The following is a 20,387-nucleotide window of genomic DNA, read 5'->3' on the forward strand; positions in this document are numbered from 1 at the left end:
GCTTTATGGTGGTACCCCACATAAAATGACAGCTGTTTTAAAATTATTTCCAAGGAGGATAAGTAGCTTTTAAGATAAGTGTTGTGACTGAAACACTGGGGTGCACACTAGTTATTTTGTGTGTATTGGTTGAACTTGTTGATTCATAACAAACATTGGGTGGTCTTGTGCAGCTTGTGCAGCCAGCCTTTCGCTTTCTCTCTTCCCCCTCTGACACTAATGCATCACTTAAAGGTTTGTTCAGGGTCGTCCTAGCCCTCTGGACAATGTGGGCTGTGTCATACAGGGCTGCAGTGGAAGGAGTAGGGGTATCTCTGGAAATCCAATAAAGGAACAATATGTAAGTGGCTTGCTGCCTTCCACTGATGCAACTATTGGCTACAACCCATTAACATAAGGTAGCCATCTTTGATATGACTTCTTCCTGCTTGGTGGTTCTTTTAAAATTTTTGCGTATAACATGGGTGGTACATTCAGGTATCTTTAATTCTCCCACTCTTTACACAGTTTATTTTTGTTTATGAAAGTATTTCTATACTACTGTGTCATCTCATAAAATTATCAGAGTGGTATATACAACAATATGAAAACATGAAAAACTTTTTAAAACAGTACAAAGGTAAGTACCACAGTTCCCAAAGATTTCCATACCCTTTACAATATTTAGGACCTTCCAGCTTGATATTTTTAAACTCTGGGCCCTGTTGCAGTGATGATCCCTGAACCAGCACTCCTAAAAATACATCTTCGTGTAATGGATGTGGGCTGATGGTTATAGTGATGTACATCACTCCTGTTCTTTGTCACACAGTGGGATTGTTTGTTCCAGTGCAGAATTTTCAGGTAAGGGGGAAATGCCTGTAGAAGTTCATTTTGTTTTTTAAAAGTTTGAAAAGTGTGCACATTGTATGCGAATAGTGCTACTACCCAGTAATGACATTATTGATCTATGTTGAGGACACTTGCCTTACCATATTCTACACAGGACTTGTAACAGAAATGATTCCTTGGGCTGGTATCTCATTTTCCCAAGCATGAAAAATAATGCATTTCTGCATCAGGAAAAATTCAAGGGAAAATATATGCACAGGCTCAGCCCGACTATTAAGTAGGGCAATGAGTAGCAGCAAAGTGTTGGAGGGCAGGGCTGTATACATATATACACACTGCTCTATGTTCTCTAAGTTTGCCTGCTACCCTCACATGTCATATGGGTTTACAACTGCTCAGTCCTTCCAATCATAGCTAGACTGGTGGACTGACACAGAGAGTTTAAATTGCTGATTGTTGTACCTTACATCTCAGATCTGAGGCAAACTCTAAGAGGGCCACAATCATCTAATGGATTCCAGGCTCATCCTCCTGAATAGGCTAATGCTTTGCTTTTGGTAGTGTTCCATACTGATAGTGTTCCATATGAAAGTCTCCTCTATTTGTGAAAAAAATTAAACATTAGGTTTTTTTGTATCTGATGCATAATTTATATATATATTTAAAATACTTTTATGCTTTCTTTAAGGGTTGGCACTAAATATTATCTGGGTGTCCCCTGAGATTTTGCTGATAAGACTTCGGTTCAAATTCAAAAATGAATACATATTGGTGTGCTGCAGACCTGGCAGATAACCTGTTGAACGTGAGGGTGATCTCTAATGTATGTTGAGGCTACAAGTGTGCATGTGGCTGCACACGTTCCCTGGTTTATCTCTTTCAATGTTACAACATCTAAGCATGACATCCTGAGTAACAATGTTAGAGAAGACAATAATAGAACAAAATCTCTTAAAAGTGATTGCAGAGAAATTCAGTTCTATTGAGGATAGGGCTAAGAATGTATTGAGAAAAGTATCTAAATTGTCAGACTCTCAAGAAAATGAAAATGAGATTTGTAGATTTTTATAAGGAATTTGAAACTCAGTTGAATGAAATCAAAAGTTTAAAAACAATTCAAACAACAAAAAACTCAACTGCAAGAAATAACTGCACAGCAGAATGAACATAAATCTGATTTAACAAAACTGAGAACTAAAATTTGTTTATATTTGCATATATTTGTTGAAAAATTAAAATTAGGAGAGATAGTTCAAGTATATGCTGGAGGGGGGTGAAGGGGTTGCCATAATCAGCAGATTTTTTTCCTACACATTTTGTGGATCAAAGATCCTGATGGTAGTTCTTTTTTATTTTGCATTGATCAATTATAAACGGAAAAAACATCTTATTGAATGTATATATGCTCCCAAAGAAAATCAAAATTAATTTATATAAAAATAATTTAATTATTTCTAATCCATACAAAGATATATTGATAGAGGGAGACTTTGATGGAGTCTTGAACCCGAAAATAGACACATCAGTTCTGACTGGAAGGAAAGGTGTTCTTCCTTAAACATTTTTACAAAATTTTAAGAACAAAATATTGATATATACATGGAGACATTTCCATTCAAGTGAGAAGGATTACACTTTTCTGTACCAAGTAACTTCTATTCAAGCACAGACCTATTTTTAATCTCACCATCATTCAATAATATCAAATGAGGAGATAGATTCTCAAATTTTTGCTGATCATACTCCGATAACCATGGCCCAGATCTTCAAGGAAGCCCTGGCAGGCCCCAAATTATGGCATCTTGATTTTTTTTATTACAAAATAGAAAAGTAACCCAAGAACTGACCATTAAACTAAGGGACTACTTCCTGTTTAATATTTTTAAACTCCTTAGATCTGTCTAGACTCTAGAATAACTGTTTGGTAGGCATCCAGAGCAGCTCTCAGGGGTGAATTGATTTCAAAAGTTTCCTATTTAAAGAAAGATGATTTGACAATTAGAATAAAGACCCTGAAACAACATAGAAAAAACTGCTCAAAAGTTATTGTTGTGCACCACCCCAGTCTCAGAGTAGTGAGATTTCCAGAGGTCCCTGTGCTCGCCCAGGGTTTGGTTTCCTTGGAAAGAAGGTCAGTGGAGACTGTGGTGTCTTTATGAAATATAGTTTGTTTATTTACACACATTCCAACCTGAACTTAGGATGGAGGGGTACAAGGCATCAGCAGCCAATATCCAGCTTTTCCATCAGAGTTACAGGAGGTACCCCAAAGCCATGGTACAGTTCCCAGCCTTTCTTAGACACAACTGACTACACAAGCCTCTCCTAGGCCCCAGGAGAGGGTGGGAGGCTCTTCTGAATAGTTTCAATGACAAAATTTATTTTTATTTATTTATGAAATTTATTAGTCACCCATCTGGCTGGCTGTCCAGCCACTCTGGGCGACGTACAAAATAAAAACATACAAATACATTAAAACATTAAAAATCTCAACAATAATAATAAAACCAAAGGATCTCCCTGGCCCATTCACCAGTTGATAGGCACCTGATAGACCCATTAACCCACCTGGCCACTCTTATTAGATTAACAAAAGAAACTCATCTGACTAGCAGAGCGGGTTTCTCACACCCAGGGGCAAGTCTCCAAATCAGAGGCTGGAAGGGGACTTGTAGAAATTATTCATCTCAACCCCAAACCCATAACATTATATATAAAAAAATTGGAATTAGTCAGGAAAGAGTTAGATTTTATTAACTGCAGAGAAATAGAGAAGTTATGTTATATGAGGCAATGTTTTTTGATAAAGGAAACAAGGCAGATATGCTGCTTGCACATATGGTAAAGGCAAAACAATAACAATCAGATTTTGCAAATAAAAGATGAGGATAAAATACACATTAATGCCAAAGACATGGCAAAAGAGTTTTGGACGTTTTATGAAAAATTATATACATCTGATAATCCCTAGACTGATAAAAGCCATGCCTTCCTCACTAAAATTGACAAATGGACTGCCTTCAAGTTGATCCTGACTTATGGCGACCCTACGAATAGGGTTTCCATGGCAATCAGTATTCAGAGGTGGTTTACCATTGCCATCCTCCGAGACTGAGAGGCAGTGACTGGCCCAAGGTCACCCAGTGGGCTTCATGTCTGTGTGGGGATTTGAACCCTGATCTCCCAGGTTGTATTCCAACACTCTAACGCTCTTACTAAAATTAGACTCCCTCATTTAACTCAATTAGATATTGACAAAATCCAGAAACCAAGAACGCTTACTGAACTTCATCTTATTGTTAAAAAAAAAAAAGGCACCAGGTCCAGATTGGTATACCTCTGAATATTACAAGATCTTTCTGAAAGATCTGGCATAACCTCTACTAGAAACTATGAATGAAATAACACAAAAGACCACTTTCCCAAAAACCTGGGACAGGCTAAAGTTGTAGTGATTCTTAAGAAAAATATAGATCCTGCTAGAACTGAATCCTACAGGCCCGTTGCCTTATTAAATCAAGATTTCAAAATATGGATGTTGCCATGTTAGCAAATAGAATGAATACTGTAATATCTAAGTATATAAAGGATGATCAAACTGGTTTCATTAAGAACTGAAATTTTAAATATATAAAGCTTGTTAAATATTATACATTATATGAACATCTCAAATCAACCATACTGTATAGTATTTCTCGATGCCCAAAAGGCCTTCAATCATTTGGAATGGAATTTCTTATATAATACATTAGAACATATTGGCTTGGGAGCGAGTTTCTTATCATGGATTAAATTAATTTATTCAAACCCTACTGCTTTTATTTCAGTTAATGGAATTAATTCAGAGGTGTTCAATCTCAGAAGAGGGACCAGACAAGGATGTCCTTTGCCTCCACTGTTGTTTGCCCTCTGTATTGAACGTTATAGCTGAACTTATAAGAACTTCAGAAATGGTCAAAGGCATCAAGATAAGTAGAGAGAACGTTAAAATAAACTTATGTGCAGATGATGTAGCCATGTTTGTTGAAGACCCAGAAAACACTTTTTCAAGTTTATTTAAGGTAATTGATTAATATAGTGAAGTATCTGGATACAGAATTAATCTTACAAAATCAGATTGGTTGAGTTTCAATATGGACAAAAGTGCACAGGAAAAAATTATAGAACAGTATAAAATGCCTGTTAAAAAAAATCTCTTATCAGATACCTTGGTATATGGATAATTCAAGGCTTGGATAAGCTAGTTAAATATAATCATGAGAATTTGCAACATGAAGTCAGATCTGATTTCAGTAGATGGTTAACATTCAGCATCTCTTGGATGGGGAAGATCATCAAAATGAAAATATTGCCAAAATATTATATCTGTTTCTTAATATCCCATTAAAAGTTCACGCAAAACTTTTGGAAGATTGGCAAAAGATGTTAACCGAGTCAGTCAGGGTTGCTAGGATCAGGGCCTGAGAACGATTCTGTATCTTTAAGAGAAGAGAAAATTCAGCCAAGTGCAGGTTTTCTTGCAACACTGTAATGGGAAAAACCACAAGGTGAAATTCTCCCCTCTGCACAACTGTTAAAGATACAGAAGACCTCTTGGTTGCCAGGCCCAGCCTCCAAGAGGTCTTTTGTATCTTTAAAAGTTGTGCAGAGGGAAGGGAGAATTTCATCTTGTGGTTTTTCTCTTAAAGATACAGAACCGTCCTCAGGCCCTGAGCCTGGCAACCCTACTAACATTAAAGTGTATTATGAAGCAGCTAAATTAAGAGGATGGTTTGGTGAGGACAGGTCCATTGCTCTAAAGCAAATCAACCTTTCCACCAGTTTAAAAAACAATCTTTGGTACACTGCAAGATTTGACAAGGAAATAAGTAAAACCAAAAGCTTTATTTTTGCTATTTATAGTAACTGGTATAAGTACAGAAGGAAACTAAGTTCAGGCTTGTCATCCTTGACAGCACCTTTTTAACATGTAGAGCTTGATGAAGAACACTTGTAGGAAATTCTTCTGCAGAAGACTTATAGATTTACAGAAATTAGACAATTATTTAAAGGTGGCCAATTCAAAACTTTAATGAAATCACAGGGGAGATGCAGCAAAATCAACTCCAGTTTTTTCAATGTTTTCAATATATCATTTATTCATTAATAACAAAATTTGGTCCCTTACAAGAAATTAATGATTTTGAAAGCCTCCTTGTCATTGGATACTTCCCCAAAACTCTAAAGAAGATATAAAAAATCACTATGAATTTGAGTGAACCAGCTAACTCTTATCAATCTAGATGGAAGAATGAAATGGGCAGGGAAATAGCAATTGATAACTGAAATGGCTTTGGTTAAATGTTCCAAATTACATACTAAGCATCAGTCTTAAAGCTTTTACAAGCCAATATTTCGCTGGTATTGACTCTAGCGTGACTTGATATTAATTAGATAAACACCAATGGTTTATGCTGGAGATGCAAAGCCAATAATGCAGACACGCATCACATCTTCTGGTCATGTGTAAAGCTTCAAAAATTCTGTCTTAATATTGTAAAAGGATAAAGTACATCACTGGTTATTGTTTGCCAATGGATACACTTGTTTTGTTTGGGTATCTTGAAAATGTGCTACTACCTATTGATAATGAAATGGTTTTGCATCTCCTAAGTGCTGCTTGGAGAACAATTGCAAATAACTGGAAAAGATCTTATTTGCCAACAGTTGAGGAGTGGTTAATAAGTGTGGGACTTGGTCTAACTAACATGATACAGGTAAGAGAGGGCCGCCAACCCTATGATAACTGTGTTGAAAAATGGTCTTTTTATTGTTTACTGGTCAGAGAAAATTCAAGATAATATCTGTCCTTATACTCTCTCAGGAGTTATTTGATTTAAGTTTAAGTTTAGTGTTTAAGTTTTAATTTTTACTGTTAATAACTTGAACTGTGTAGTACTATATATTTGTATAATCAGATATTTTGATTGAGGTAATTCTTTCTTTTTTATGTGATGTCATACCTGCTAATTCTATCTTTTTTCAATAAATTCAAAATGAATTAAAATAAAAACCTTAACATCCGGATCAGTGGCAGATCCTTTGTTTGGTGTGTGTTACTTAATAAAGAAATCTCAATGGCAGTAGAAATGCTTCTCATGGGAATTAACCTGGGCTAGCTCAATAATAATAGTATTTAATCTGTAAAAACATATGAATGAACAAACTTAAGCTAATGTTGATTCACACTTAGCATAAGCAGAGCTTTACATCTTCCTGAAAAAGGACTTGTGTGTATCTCCTTCCCAAGCTAATTAGGAAGGGAAGTATGTGTCTTGGCCAGGGATGGTGGGGGTGGGATGGGAGTGAGACTGCCATCCCTGTGATGGTAGGTAGGGGGTGATATGGTGGTGAGTGAAGATATAGAGGGAGGAGGGCTAGTTATATCAAAGCTTGTGCCCCCTCTGCTTTGCTTGCTGTGTTTCAGAATTTGGGGATGTCAGTGAGCCAATACCTGGCCTTATAATGGTGGTGTTAAATGCCTGGTCTATCCAAAATAAAATATCTAACATCCATTATTTTCATTGTGGGTGAGAGGGGAGACTTGGCATGTATAACAGACCTGGGCAGATGAGCTCAGTGGCCCAGTGCCAATCCAGCTGTGTCTGCCTGGGTACTCAGTTCAGCAGTATTACAGGTCAGAGGGGCAGTTGCAATCCATAAAACTTTCACTCCCTCAATGCCCAATGTGTCTGGGTTTGCAGGATTGCTTTTGGTATTGGGCCAGAGAGACAGAATGGGAATATTACCTTATCATCCAGCCCACTTCTCTACAACCTCCCTAACTGAATCTCTGTTGTGGTGTTGGAGAACCTTTTCACAGTGGTGGTGGTAAAGAAAGCATCCTTTTTTGCCACCATTGCATCCACAAGCAGTTGTCTAGCAGAGCTTTTCTGAGTGGTGAATGGCCAAGAGAGTGTTGCTGTACCCTCAGAAGCCTGCTGTAACAACCTTGAGGCACTTTAGGGACAAAATCATTCAGATTCGGACAGAGTTGGATGCCAAAGTTAGAGCAAGTCCAATTGAGGCATCTATAGCACTGTCTGTTCCATCTGTACAGGATCATTTTCTGAGGCCTGAGGGATGTAGACAAGCTGCTTGAAGTGTGACCACCTGTCTCCTTGACCCTTGCACATCCTGGCTTCTGAGAGCTAGCCATAGGGGTTTGACTGTGTGGGTCCAGGAAGTTATTAATGCTTCACTGGAGGAAGGGTCTGCCTTAAAGGTCGTGTGTTCCCTCCTTAAGAAGACCTCCCTGGACCCAGAAGTGTTAAACAACTATCATCCAGTGGCAGATATCCCCTTTTGGGGCAGTTGCTCTAGTAGGTTTTGGCGGTTCAGCTTCAAGCATGCTTGGAGGAAACTGATTACTTCAGACTTGGATCCATTCCAGTCTGGCTTCAGGCCTGGCTATGGCACTGAAACTGCCTTGGTCATCCTGGCTGATATTTGTCGGGAGAGAGAGAGAGAGGGAATGCAGCCATGCTCATGTGAAGCTGTTGGGAGCGGTCATCAGGCAATTTGCAGATTGCACCCAACTCTCTCTATTCTCTCTGAATCAAGAGAGGCAGCTAAGGTGTTGGACCGGTGCTTGGAGATGGTGATGGGCTGCATATGGGCTAATAAACTGAGGCTGAATCCTGAAAAAACAGAAGTGTTAAGTGTCTAGAGTTCTCATGTCTGGGAGTGGGGAGATGACCTATTCTAGATGGGGTTGTTCTCACCTGGAAGGAACAGGTGTGAGGCTTTGGGTACTCCTGGATCCACAATTGTCACTGGAGGCTCAGGTGACCTCAGTGGCTAGGAATGCCTTTTTCCAGCTCCATCTGGTTCACCAGCTTTGGCCCCTTTTGGACAGAGATAACTCCATGCTCTGGTAACTTCCAGATTGGATTATTTCAATGCACTCTACATGAAGCTGCTCTTGAAGACTACTCAGACACTTCAACTGGTCCAAAATGCAGCAGCCAGATTATTGGCTGGGGTTGCTTTTAGACCTCATGTAACTTTTGTTTTAAAACAGCTACAGTGGTTGCCAGTTTATTTCTGAGCCCAATTTAAGGTGCTTCTATTAGTGTTTAAAGGCCTGAATGTCTTGGGTCCCAAATATCTGAAAGACTGCCTACTTCCCTACAGAAGCTCGAACAGGCAGGGGGATGAGCAAGGGAGGTGGGGGAGGGCAAGCGGGCAAGGGGGGACAAGCCAGGGAGCCAGCGGCAAGCGAGTGAGCCAGTGGGCAAGGGGGGATGAGCCAGGGAGGAGGCAGAGGCCGAGTGAGCGAGCCAGTGGGCAAGGGGGGGAGGAGCCAGGGAGGCAGCAGAGGGTGAGCAAGCAGGTGCGGGTGGGCACCTCCTCCCTGCAATTGGCGGCAGGAAGCCTGCTGCGGAAGGGGAGCACTATTCCTCCACCATAACAAGGGTGAGCGAGCGGGGGAGGGAGAGAGCAATGCATGGAAAAGCGGAATATCGATCAGCTGTTGCAGGGGGAGCTTCAGGGTCCAAGCGCTGTCAGCTGGAGCTCCCTGCACTACAGCTGATCGATGTTCTGCTTTTTGGCAATTTTCACTTTACAGCAGGGGTCTGGTCCCTAACCTGCAGTATAAGTGGGGCCCTACTATAATGTAGAAGCTGAAGTCCTAAGAGCAAAGAATTCTCTTATTCTATCTCATGTTTTAGAATTGTTTTGAGCTTGCTGCATACCCTTCTCTTTTACTCTGCCTTTCTCTATAGTTGTGCAGTAAAATGACCATTGGTAAGCAACTGAGACTTTAGATTTCATGTAGAGAAGTTAAGAGTTTGGTCTGACTTCCATCATTTATTTCCATTCAGAGTTCATTATTCTGGTTCCTGGCCAGCCAGCATCCAACTAATCTCTCTTGCTGCTATATGTATGTCACACTTGGTCATAATTTAGGCAAACTGAGCAGTCGGGAGAAAAAGCGCAACTTCCCATAGGGTTAATCAGCAGTGCACCTCCAGATTTGCAAAATGGCCAGAATGAAACAATGTGAGCGTGGGTAGTTGGGTTGAGGGAGCCTGCATACATGAACTTCTTGGCAGCTTACATGATAGGCGGAGCCAAACTCCCTGGTAAGAAGGTCTTAGGGGGCTTGAACTGGAGTATAAGAGGAGGGTGGTCTGTAGGCTCATTACAACTCTTTTGGTGAAGACTGAGATAAGATTTTGAGAGCTGTTGCAGTTGGTTCTTTTACCTACATCTCTGCAACTTGTATTACAAATATCAAACTGAACACTCTTTCTGGGTTATATCGAACAAAGCTGCCCCGTTAGCACAAAGACTTCTATTGCCGCTACTGGGAGGAAGGGTAGGATATAAATCTAATAATAAATAAATAAATAAATCTGCACAATGGGATTTTGTCTCCCTCTCATCTTCCTGAACGTTCCCCCCACAATCTGTTCTGAAGGTTCCCCAGTCCTCTGGAGCAGATTGGGAGGGGGCACACGGAGAGGGGAGTGAGAGGAAGCCCAACTGTGCATCTAGAAGTCCTTGTGCTAACAGCATGGCTTTGTTGGATACACTCCTTTGTTGTCCCTTTGTTCTGTTCCTCTCACTGTGATCAGGTATCGCAGCTTTTCTTAAACACACACTTAATATTCATCCCTGCGTTATCAAAAAACCAACATTTTTAAAAGTTGAAAAACTTTGGAGCTGGTGGGGAGAGCTTATTGGTGACATGGTGCAAGCCAAACACACCCTTTTTTGGTTTGCTTTCCTCCATTTGAAGCAGAGCAATCCTGCAGACCTAGTGTTTCTAGCTAGCTCCAGCACAGAAAAGGGTTTACAGAGCAGTTTTCAGTCCCATCTCGTTGCCTCATCCACCCTTTTGTGCCTGTCTTCATCTTTGGTTTCTGAACTGTATGCAAAGTGAAGGGATTATATAAGCGGGCACATGCACACTGCTTCCAGTGGCACCATGAGAGGGGGAGACGAAGGGAGGAATTGGTGCAGCAAGGCAAGTGTTGGAGGGAATGTGGGCCCTGCTTCAGGCAGTAAAATGTCTTTTGTTGGCTGGAAGTGGGAATGTACAGTCCTAGAAAACTCTTCAAAGGCTCATGAGGTTATTTCATGTGTGTGTACATACTGACATGAGTGGTTAGCTGAAGCAGCTCTGTAGAGCAGGAGTGGGGGCCAAATGCAGCCCTCCAGTCCTCTTTATCTGGCCCTCAGAACTCTCACCCAGCCCACACCCTTCTCAGCCATATCCTCTGTTGGTCCTGTTTTACCTCTTCCTTGTGTGTTTTGGCTTGGCTGGAATGTGTCCTTGAACTCTGATCATGCCTCTTGGTTGCCTGGATGGAGGATATAGGGGGGCATGGGAGTCTGTGTAGAAACTACTAGCCTACTCTACAAAGGTAAAATTTACATTCATTGCTCCACCCACTTTTGCCTCTGGCCCACGCTAGTAGCCAGAGGGGGCAAATACAGGTACCACCACCCCTTAGAGTTGTGCTTTGCTCCCCCCTAGGACTTTTTTGGGAAACTGTTTTCTTTTTAATTTGTGACAACATGACAACCTTCATTTAAGAATGATGGATTGTTTTAAGAACAGGAGCAACTTAAGAATAGGACCCTCTGAAAAATGTGGTGAATAAGGCAGGGTGAGTGCATAACAAAAGCCTCTTCAGGAAGAGCCTTCAAAAGTCTGCTCACTCAAGACTTTTCCTGACTTAGGGTGGATTTTTCATGATCAAAACTACCCTAGAATTACTGAAAAGATCTTGGGGGGGAAAACCCAGCCTATATAGTAACATTACCCTTGAAGAGTTGAATATTAGAAATTGGTACTATGGGTTAGACTCCACCCCTTGAACTTTCCTTTGCTGAGCTTTTCAGATTTAGTTGTGCTATCCAGCCAGCAATAAACATGTTTTTTTTTACTGTAGTAACAAGTAAGAGTTTGTTTATTCTGCAGTTATAATAATGAGTAGAGCAGGATTGGGTGCTTATTGGTAAAGGATGAAATAAAGAGAAACAAGATCTGAAAAAATGGCTACCCTTTACTCTTTTAAAGCATTCAGTATACTCACAATCATAGTGGCTTTCCCCCCTTCTTTTTCTTGATTACTTCGCAGCAAAGGATGAAAATAGCCAAAGAGAAATAGAAATATTGCTGTGCACGCTACAGTAAGCTGGCTGGCTGGCTGAACACTTAAACTGTAATTTAAGCCTAATTTCTGATTTTCTCATTATGTGCAGCTCAGCATAAGACCTTTTCAGAGATTCTGGACAGCAAAATTCACCCAGCCACCAGTTAAAAAAAATCCAATTGCTTTCCACAATTAGTTTCCAATGGCTTAGTTCATTCTTTATATAGCAGCCAGTTGAAATGTTTTCCCTTGATTGTCCAACAGGAAGGAAAATCTAAAGGCCAGAAACAAGAAGGAGGAACTCTCAAGGAGGAGTTAACATACCCTATAGTGTTGATTTTCTCTCTGCCCTTCCCTAAACTTGTAGTAAGGACAAGTTTGTTTTTCAGGTGGAATCTAAAACTGAGATACCTAATGCAGCATCAAAGCCAAGCTCAGGAGCTCACTGTCTTTACCAAAATAGATCAGTTCATGAAGAATCAGCCCACAAGGACAGACCACAGATGAAAGGGGAATGTAGCTATAGGCAAAGTCAAAGTTTTGTGTCTGGTATTCCTGTGGATCTCTCACAAAAAGGGTGAGACAATTCAACAGATTAAACATCTTACATGTAAGTTAACATACTCTCTGGATGGAGAAGGAGTGATGGGAAAGGTCACTGCCTTTCCCTTCCTCTGGCCTAGCCCTCAGATTCTCTCCACCAATGAGGGGGATTGGCTGGTGCTATGTGCCTCCTCCCCAAATGCCCCACCTAACAAGGAAAGCTGGCGACAGGGTTGCTCTGTCCCCACCTACCATAGGCATGCAGCCCCTGCAATGTTGTCCAAAAGGAGATGTGGCCCACCCTTACTGTAGAGGCAGCTCTATTTGGCAGCAAGCTTATTTATGAGATGCACCTTTTTGTGGTTCATTATTCCTTGTCCGCTAACACTATAAAAAAAAGCTGCATTTATATGGCTAAAATTGGTAGACAAGTTGCAAAGAGTCCTGTGTGGCGCTTTAAATCAACTTAGACTTTAGCTTTACCATCCATCTGCTGATGGGTGGTAGAGCCAAAGCTTGATTTCTGCAGGCATTGGCTGTGCAAGTGAGTTTCCCATGTGGAAATTGCTAACACAGCTAATCTAGTAAGCTTTGGGTCTGCCACCCATCTTGCCAATGCACAATCAGGATTGTGCTTTAAGGCTCTCAGTTGTGCATTTACAGTTGCATCTCTACCTGTCCTGCACCTGATATCAAATATGACATCAGGTATGGGCAGGTGGGTGTGGGTGGAAGGATAAGACCATGCAGGCCAAATCTGAAACCCTGATGGACCCTGGTGAGGTTCCCCACTCCTGTGTTCAGTGACCACCCTGAAAATCATTTTGCAGTCTACAGTCAGATCAGAGAGCAAAATCGAGAACCAGCTAGCTTTGTCCTCTGTCCTGCCTGCTTCTCTGCCAAATCTGCCACCTAAAGCAGCATGTAAACCCTTTCTCTTCCCTGCATAAAAACGTTGTAATCTCAAGGCAATCTGATCCTTCCCTAACCTCCATCCCTTGACCCTTCCCCATGTGTCTCTAATGTTTACCGCTGCTTAGTATATACATTACCACATGTCAGCGCTAACTATTCAGTACACTGTGGTTTAAACACACAACACCACCCTAAATTCCTCCTACAATGTCTCAACAGGAACCACCATCATCACCCTTAACAATTCAGTCTTGTAACGGCTGCACTTGCAAACTGCACCAATATTATTTCTCCAATTGTTCCCATGGGAGAGAGAGCCCTCCTACAGATAAACTCTGTTACCAAATTAACTTTGAGCAAGTAATTTAGGAGTGCATGTTAGCAAAGTTAAGTATATATATTTTCTGGTTTAAATTAAAATGTTGCTCTGAAGGCATGAGTGCTTCTATCAAATCTGCACAGCCAACATTTGGAGCCTTTGTATTCAAGTCAGCAGGTCAGCCAAAAAACCCATTAGCTTACAAAATATCATTAGAAAGGTAATTCAAACTGCATGTGATGCATTTTTTTGCTGAAGGCAAGAAAAACAGGCAATGCCCCTCCTTTTTTTGGTAGACTCAAATGAGAGCTGTGGAAATGCAAGATTTGCTATGGAAATATAAACATTAAAAGTGTTGTGTCCAAAGAACAATTTGCAATTTATGAAATAAAAGCCCCTGCTTTGCCTAATGTAGGTGATATGCTTAAGTGTTTTACTTTGACTTGCTGCAAGAGAGGCACCATATTCTCTTAATCAAAGAACCCCTGCTGGATCAGACCCAAAGTCCATCTGCTGCAGCAGTCTGTTTTCCACAGTGGCCAACCAGATGCCTACTCGAAGCCCACAAGCAGTACGTGAGCGCAGTAGTGCTCTCCCACTGTTGTTCCCCAGAAATAGCTGCTGCAAGGTATACTGCTATTGAAAATGTTGAAAGCTGCACATAGCCATTATGAGTTGTAGTCACTCGTTTACTTTCTCCAAGAATTTATCTAATCCCTCCTTCAAAGTAATTGGAGCTAGTGGTCAACACATCTTGTGGCCTTGAATTTCGTAGGCTCACTATGTACTGTGTGAAGAGCCCCCTCCTTTTGTCTGTCCCGAATCTCCCGCCAGTCCGTTCCATGGAATGACACTGAGTTCTAATATTATGATCCTTAACAAGAGGGAAAGGGGGAATTTTATCATGTCCCCCGAGCCATCATTTTCTAAACTAAATTGTGAATTTCTTCATGGTAACAATATCATTATGTCATGCTGTATTTCTTTGACAGTTGCCCACAATGCGTTCCTTTAGACTCCATGGGGAAAATCCCAAGCTGTGGACAGGTAAAGAAACAGGGCAGTGGACAAGCTGCAAAGTTGATGTACTGTGGGGTGCTCAGAGGTGCTCTTGTGGGGCACTTCCAGATTTTCTCTTTCTAGTAGAGTGATAAAGCTTATTCAAGTGCAGATGTATATAGTAAAAGGTCATCCAGAATTCTCACGAAGGTGGAAAAGGACAACCCCATGCTGAGTTTCCCTCGCTCCCTCTACCAATAGCATGTATTGCAACTTACCCTGGGTCCACATGCGTTTTTAATATATACATGTGCATACCGTACCTAAAGCAAGTGGTTCTCATGGTTCACAATAAGATAACCAATACACCTGCCCTGCTATTGCTCAACTGTGGGCACAAGAGGGCTATTCTAGAATGTGACTTTCCCCCTGTCCTATATAAAAGGAGGATACAGTCTTACAGTGCAAACTTGTACAAATGTGTGTTTTCCATTCAGAAACTAGGGCTGCTTCCAGACAGGTGTGTGTTGGGGATTGTTGTTGTTGTTGCAATGTCCACATAACAATGTTCGCACCAAAATGCCAGGCCTTTTTACTTTTACTCTGTATGTAACGGTAGAGTATCTGCTTTGAATGCAGAAAGTCCCAAATGCAATTCCCAGCATCTCCAGGTAAAACTGGTAGACGCTCCTGCCTGGAACCTTGGAGATCCATGGCCAACCAGCGTACACAGTGCTGAGCTAGATGAACCAGTAGTTTGAGTCAGTGTAAGAAGCTTCCTATCTTCCTCTTTTTAAGAACTGGAGGCCTATGGGATCAGACCAAAGGACTATCTAGTCCAGCATCCTGTTTTCAGTGGCCAAACAAATGCCTGTGAAAAGCAGGGCATGAGCACAACACTCATCCCACTTGTGATTCACAAACGTTCTACGTTCTTGCATTTCAATTGTCAGCTGTTACGCAGTTCAGGCCCCGAGACTGGTGGCAGAGCCTGGAAGTTCCTGGAGGTGCATCAGATTGGGGCTGGAACCCAGGAGAACCTGATAGGAAAGAGGATGGTGCCTGGTGATACCTGACTGGCTGAGAGGAGGGAACTGAAAAGATGTGATGAATCAGAGGAGTGTCTGCTAGGGTCCTGTGGGTCAGGCAGAGTGAACACTGAATAGCAAAAGTTATTGGTTCACTTTTGGTACTATTTAGAAGGGATTCTTGGGGAAGGGTCCTTGAGAAAATAGCATCCTTCCTCCTGGTCCCTCTGCCCAAGATCTAACTTCTTTTGAGGACCTTTACAACAGGGATGGAGAACCTGTGGCCCTCCAGATGATGTTGGACCTCAGCTTCCATTAGCCCTCACCAGCATGCCAAATGAACAGGGATGATGAGAGTTGCAGTCCAGCAACATCTGGAGGTCCGCAGGTTCCCCATCCCTGCTTTAGGGAAACTTTAAAACCCTAAACCTTTAGGTTAAGTCTTGAGTCCCTCTGTGCAGTGGAATAAAAACAGAAATCAGAAGAATGGGCTGTGTATAACTCATTTCTTTTCCCATCTTTATTGTTCCACACAGTAACGTTCAAGCTGTTTTACTAGAGTCTTTGCAACGTTAGGATTGTTTCTCCTCCTAGATAGAAAGAAATACACATACACCACTTCTATGGAGAGCTTAGCTGCAGCAGCAAGATCTCATGGTCTCAGTTATGCCCAATACAAGTATAGCATAAAAAAACCCCAAGATAAGATTTGTACCCAGACTCCCAAGCTGTTTAACAAGATGTTTAACTGACTGCTCATCTGCTACTGAGCCATGTTCAAGGTATTAATTTACAAAGCCCTGAACAACTTAGGTTCAGCATATCTTAGGGACCACCTGAACCTTTATATCCTAGCTTGATCACTGAGACAATATGCAGGAGCATTGTTGGTCAACCCCTGAGTTAGCGAGACTCATTTGACAAGAAGAAGAAATGGAGCCTTTAGTGTCATCAGCCCAGCTCTGTGGAATGATCAGCTGAGAGAGATCATTAATACCTTCAGTTCTGACTTTAAAATGCCTGCTGAAAACTTTTCTATGTCACCAGGCTTATGCAAGCATTTAAGACGATATCTCTCTGCAACAGTTAATGGTTTCTGATCTAAAATTTTATATGGTTTTATTGTATATTTATATAGTAAACCACTTTGCTATAATTTTTATGAAAAGCGCTATATAAATATTTTTATAAATGAATGAATAATAAACTGCAATGAAATCTCTTGGCATGGAGATATAATAATGGGGAACGCCTCAGTTGTTCAGTTGCTTTTGCTTATTATATAGATGCTAAAGTCACAGGAGCCTTGCAACTGAAACGAAAGCAGCTACATCTGATGCACTAAATGGAATATTAAAGGACTCTGTAACTTAATCTTCTCTTCTTGGCAATCACTCGTGACCGAGTAAGATTGTCTTCCAAAATAAAGTCTTTAACAATGGATCTGTCTGAATCTGTATCCACCACAGATGTACCAGTCCATGACTAGGGATCGCCATGGGACTTTTGTTATGGAAGACACCTGTACGTGAATTTGTTTTATGTGGGGAGATCAGCACACAATGATCAACACACAATCTTGACAGAAAAAGGCTTTGATTCAATGGCATGGGTATCACGACAATTGGAAGTCCTTTATCTGCTGCAGCCCTCATCTGCCTTCACAGCTGTTGTAACATACACATTGTTATCTTCCACCTGTTCTGCCATTGAGGACATTCTTGGATCATTCTTTGTCTGGTTCCTCTCCCTTGACCTTACTGCCATGGGTGACCCTGCTGGGAGTACATGACTCCCAATGGCATCACTCATAGGGTTCAATGGAACACGCAAGCCCACTCACCACTACAAGGTGACGCTCCAGAGAGGGGACTCCATAACATGCAGCAGTTGAAGGATATGTTTTGTGCTAGGAAGCAACCAGCTAATATTGGTGAAAGAGGTCCTTTCAAGTTTATTGCACAGTTATCACCACAGGAGAAACATAGGAAGCAGCTTTCTTCTGAGTCAGGCCATTGATAAATCTTGCTAAGTATTGTCTAGGCTAGAGCAGCAGCTCTCTGGGGTTTCAGGCAGGGTTCCTTGTCTTACCTGGAGAAAGCACGCATTAAACCAGGCACCTTCTGCCTGTAAAGCATGCATCTATTAATGAGCTATGGCTCTTCCAATTCAGTGGAGGTAATCTAGTGTGATGTATGAAGGAAATAGTTGACCCTCGAAGAAGAAGCAGTCCATGAAAAATGTAAACGGTGACAGTAGATTGTGCTGTATTGGTTATAGGCCATCAGTGTTGGTTTATTTACATGCTCAAGGCACTGTGTTGCACTATCTAAGCAACACCTTGCCTTGAGCATGTACATGTGTAATGAAAACAGCAGTGTTTGGGACTCAGTTTTCTATCACACACAGAAACCCCAAATGATGTGCTATATTTTCTTGCTGAAATTCTACATTTTAATCCCCCCCTTTGAGGACTATGTCAATGATTAGAAGCTCAACAGAATATAGTCATGAGAGACAGTGACCTTGTCCAGGCATTTTAGAGTCAGGAAAACTCAGCATATTAAGAACACTGCAAAATATTTATTTAAAATCTTTCTATCCTGCCTTTCTACCCTATAATAGGGCACTCAGGGTGGCTTACAAAAATAAAATCAAACATGTACATAATAAAATTGTAAACAGTAAAATCACAAAAACATGAAAATAAATTTAAAATACATAAAATATAATTAAAATACATAAAATACACTATAAACTTTACAGAAGCTACAATGCCCAGAAGAGGGACTGACTGTTAAACCACTCTGGCCACTAGAACTCTGTCAAGGGAACAGGAGTCTCCTAGCAACTCTCAGCACTCTTCACAAACTACACTTCCCAGGATTCTTTGGGGGAAGCCATGACTGTCTAAAGAGGGGGAAATGTCTGGTGTGGGTGCAGCTACCTGATTAGCCAAGCCAAACAGCTGTTGGTCTGATTAGAACACTGACAGTTGGTTCTTACCGAACTTACCTGCACTATCATAGACTCCAATGTTAAATTTCTTAAATTATTTAAAAATCAGCCAGGCATTTTAAAACTTTTAAACTGAAGAAAATGAAGGTTAGATAATGGGGCAAGGTCAGTAATAGGATTACAGGTACTCTGTGAACATGGCTAATTTTTAATGAATTTCAACAAATTATGAGACCACTGACAGAATAAAGTCCAACAGGGGTCTGGATTTTTTTTCTCGTTTTATACTTTGAACTGTGGATTCTCTCTGAGTGTTTTGTATGTCACCATGAAAACTTTGAGAGTTGTTAAGCAAGCATTTCTGAGTTCAGGACTATAGGTTTTGTAAGATTTTGTTTTAAATGAGCTTATGAGAAGCAGCAGAATGGCACGGAGGGTATTGTCAATTTAACACAGCAGAATGTGAAGAATCCATAATGGCTATAGTATACAGCCACTACTGTGGCTGTATAATAATCCAGGGAGTGGCTAATGCCTCATTGCAAGAAAGTGTGGTGCTCACTACCTTGAAAGAAGTGGCCCATTCTCAAGATGCCCTCCCTGCAGTCTGAGGTATTAAACAACTGCTGTCCAGTTGTACACGTCCCTTTCCTAGGCAAGGGAGATTGGGTCAGCTTCAGGCATGTCTGGAGGAAACAGATTATCCTGGCCCATTACAACCTTGCTTCAGGTCTGTTTTGGCACTGAAATGGCCTTGGTCACCCTGACTGATGGCCTTTATTGGAAGAATGACAGAGTATTGTTTATTCTTGATCTCTCAGGGACTTTTGATACAGTTGACCACAATATTGCCCTGGAAGGGCCTTGCAGGTTTGGAGCTGGGGCACAGACAGTATGACTATGGTTCTGCTCATACCTGGATGACTGAAAGAGTGTTGTGGGGGGGCAGTTCTGCTCAGCCCTGTGGAACTTGTGCTGTGAGGTTTCATGGGGTTCCATCTTGTCCTATATGCTTTTAAACATCTGTATAAACCTATTGGGACAAGTCATCTGGGGATTTAGAATTCACTCAGTTCTTTTTCCCCATTCCATCTGAATCAGGAGAGGCTATTCAGTTTGTATCTAGAGTTGGTAATGGGCTGGATGAGAGCCAATAAATGGAGAGTGAATCCTAACATGATGGAGGCACTGATGGGGGGAAGTTCCTCAGCCTGGGAGTTGGACTCATTATAGATGGAGTTGCACTCCCCCTGAAGGAACAGGTCTGTAGCTTGGGAATTCTCCTAGAACAATCATTGTTATTTCAGGCCCAGGTGGCTTCAGTTGCAAGAAACAGCAAGGAGTGCCTGTTTCTAGCACCAGCTTGCCAGCTACAGCCCTTCCTGAATTGAGATAGCCTAGTAACAGGAGGACACACTTTGAGAAACTCATGTTAAAAGTACTGCAATATGCTCTGGCTGGGGCTACCCTTGAAGATGGTCTGGAAGCTGTAACTGGTGAAGAATGCAGCTGCAAGGGTACTGAGCAGTGCTCTAAAACAGGATCATATCTCACCAGTCCTTAAAGAGATGCATTATCTGCCTGCTTGGTACTCGACTTAGGATGTTGACCTGGGTTTATAATACAGCCCTATATAACTTGGGA

This window comes from Rhineura floridana, chromosome 6, assembly GCF_030035675.1.
Source record: "Rhineura floridana isolate rRhiFlo1 chromosome 6, rRhiFlo1.hap2, whole genome shotgun sequence".
Classification (NCBI taxonomy): Eukaryota; Metazoa; Chordata; class Lepidosauria; order Squamata; family Rhineuridae; genus Rhineura; species Rhineura floridana.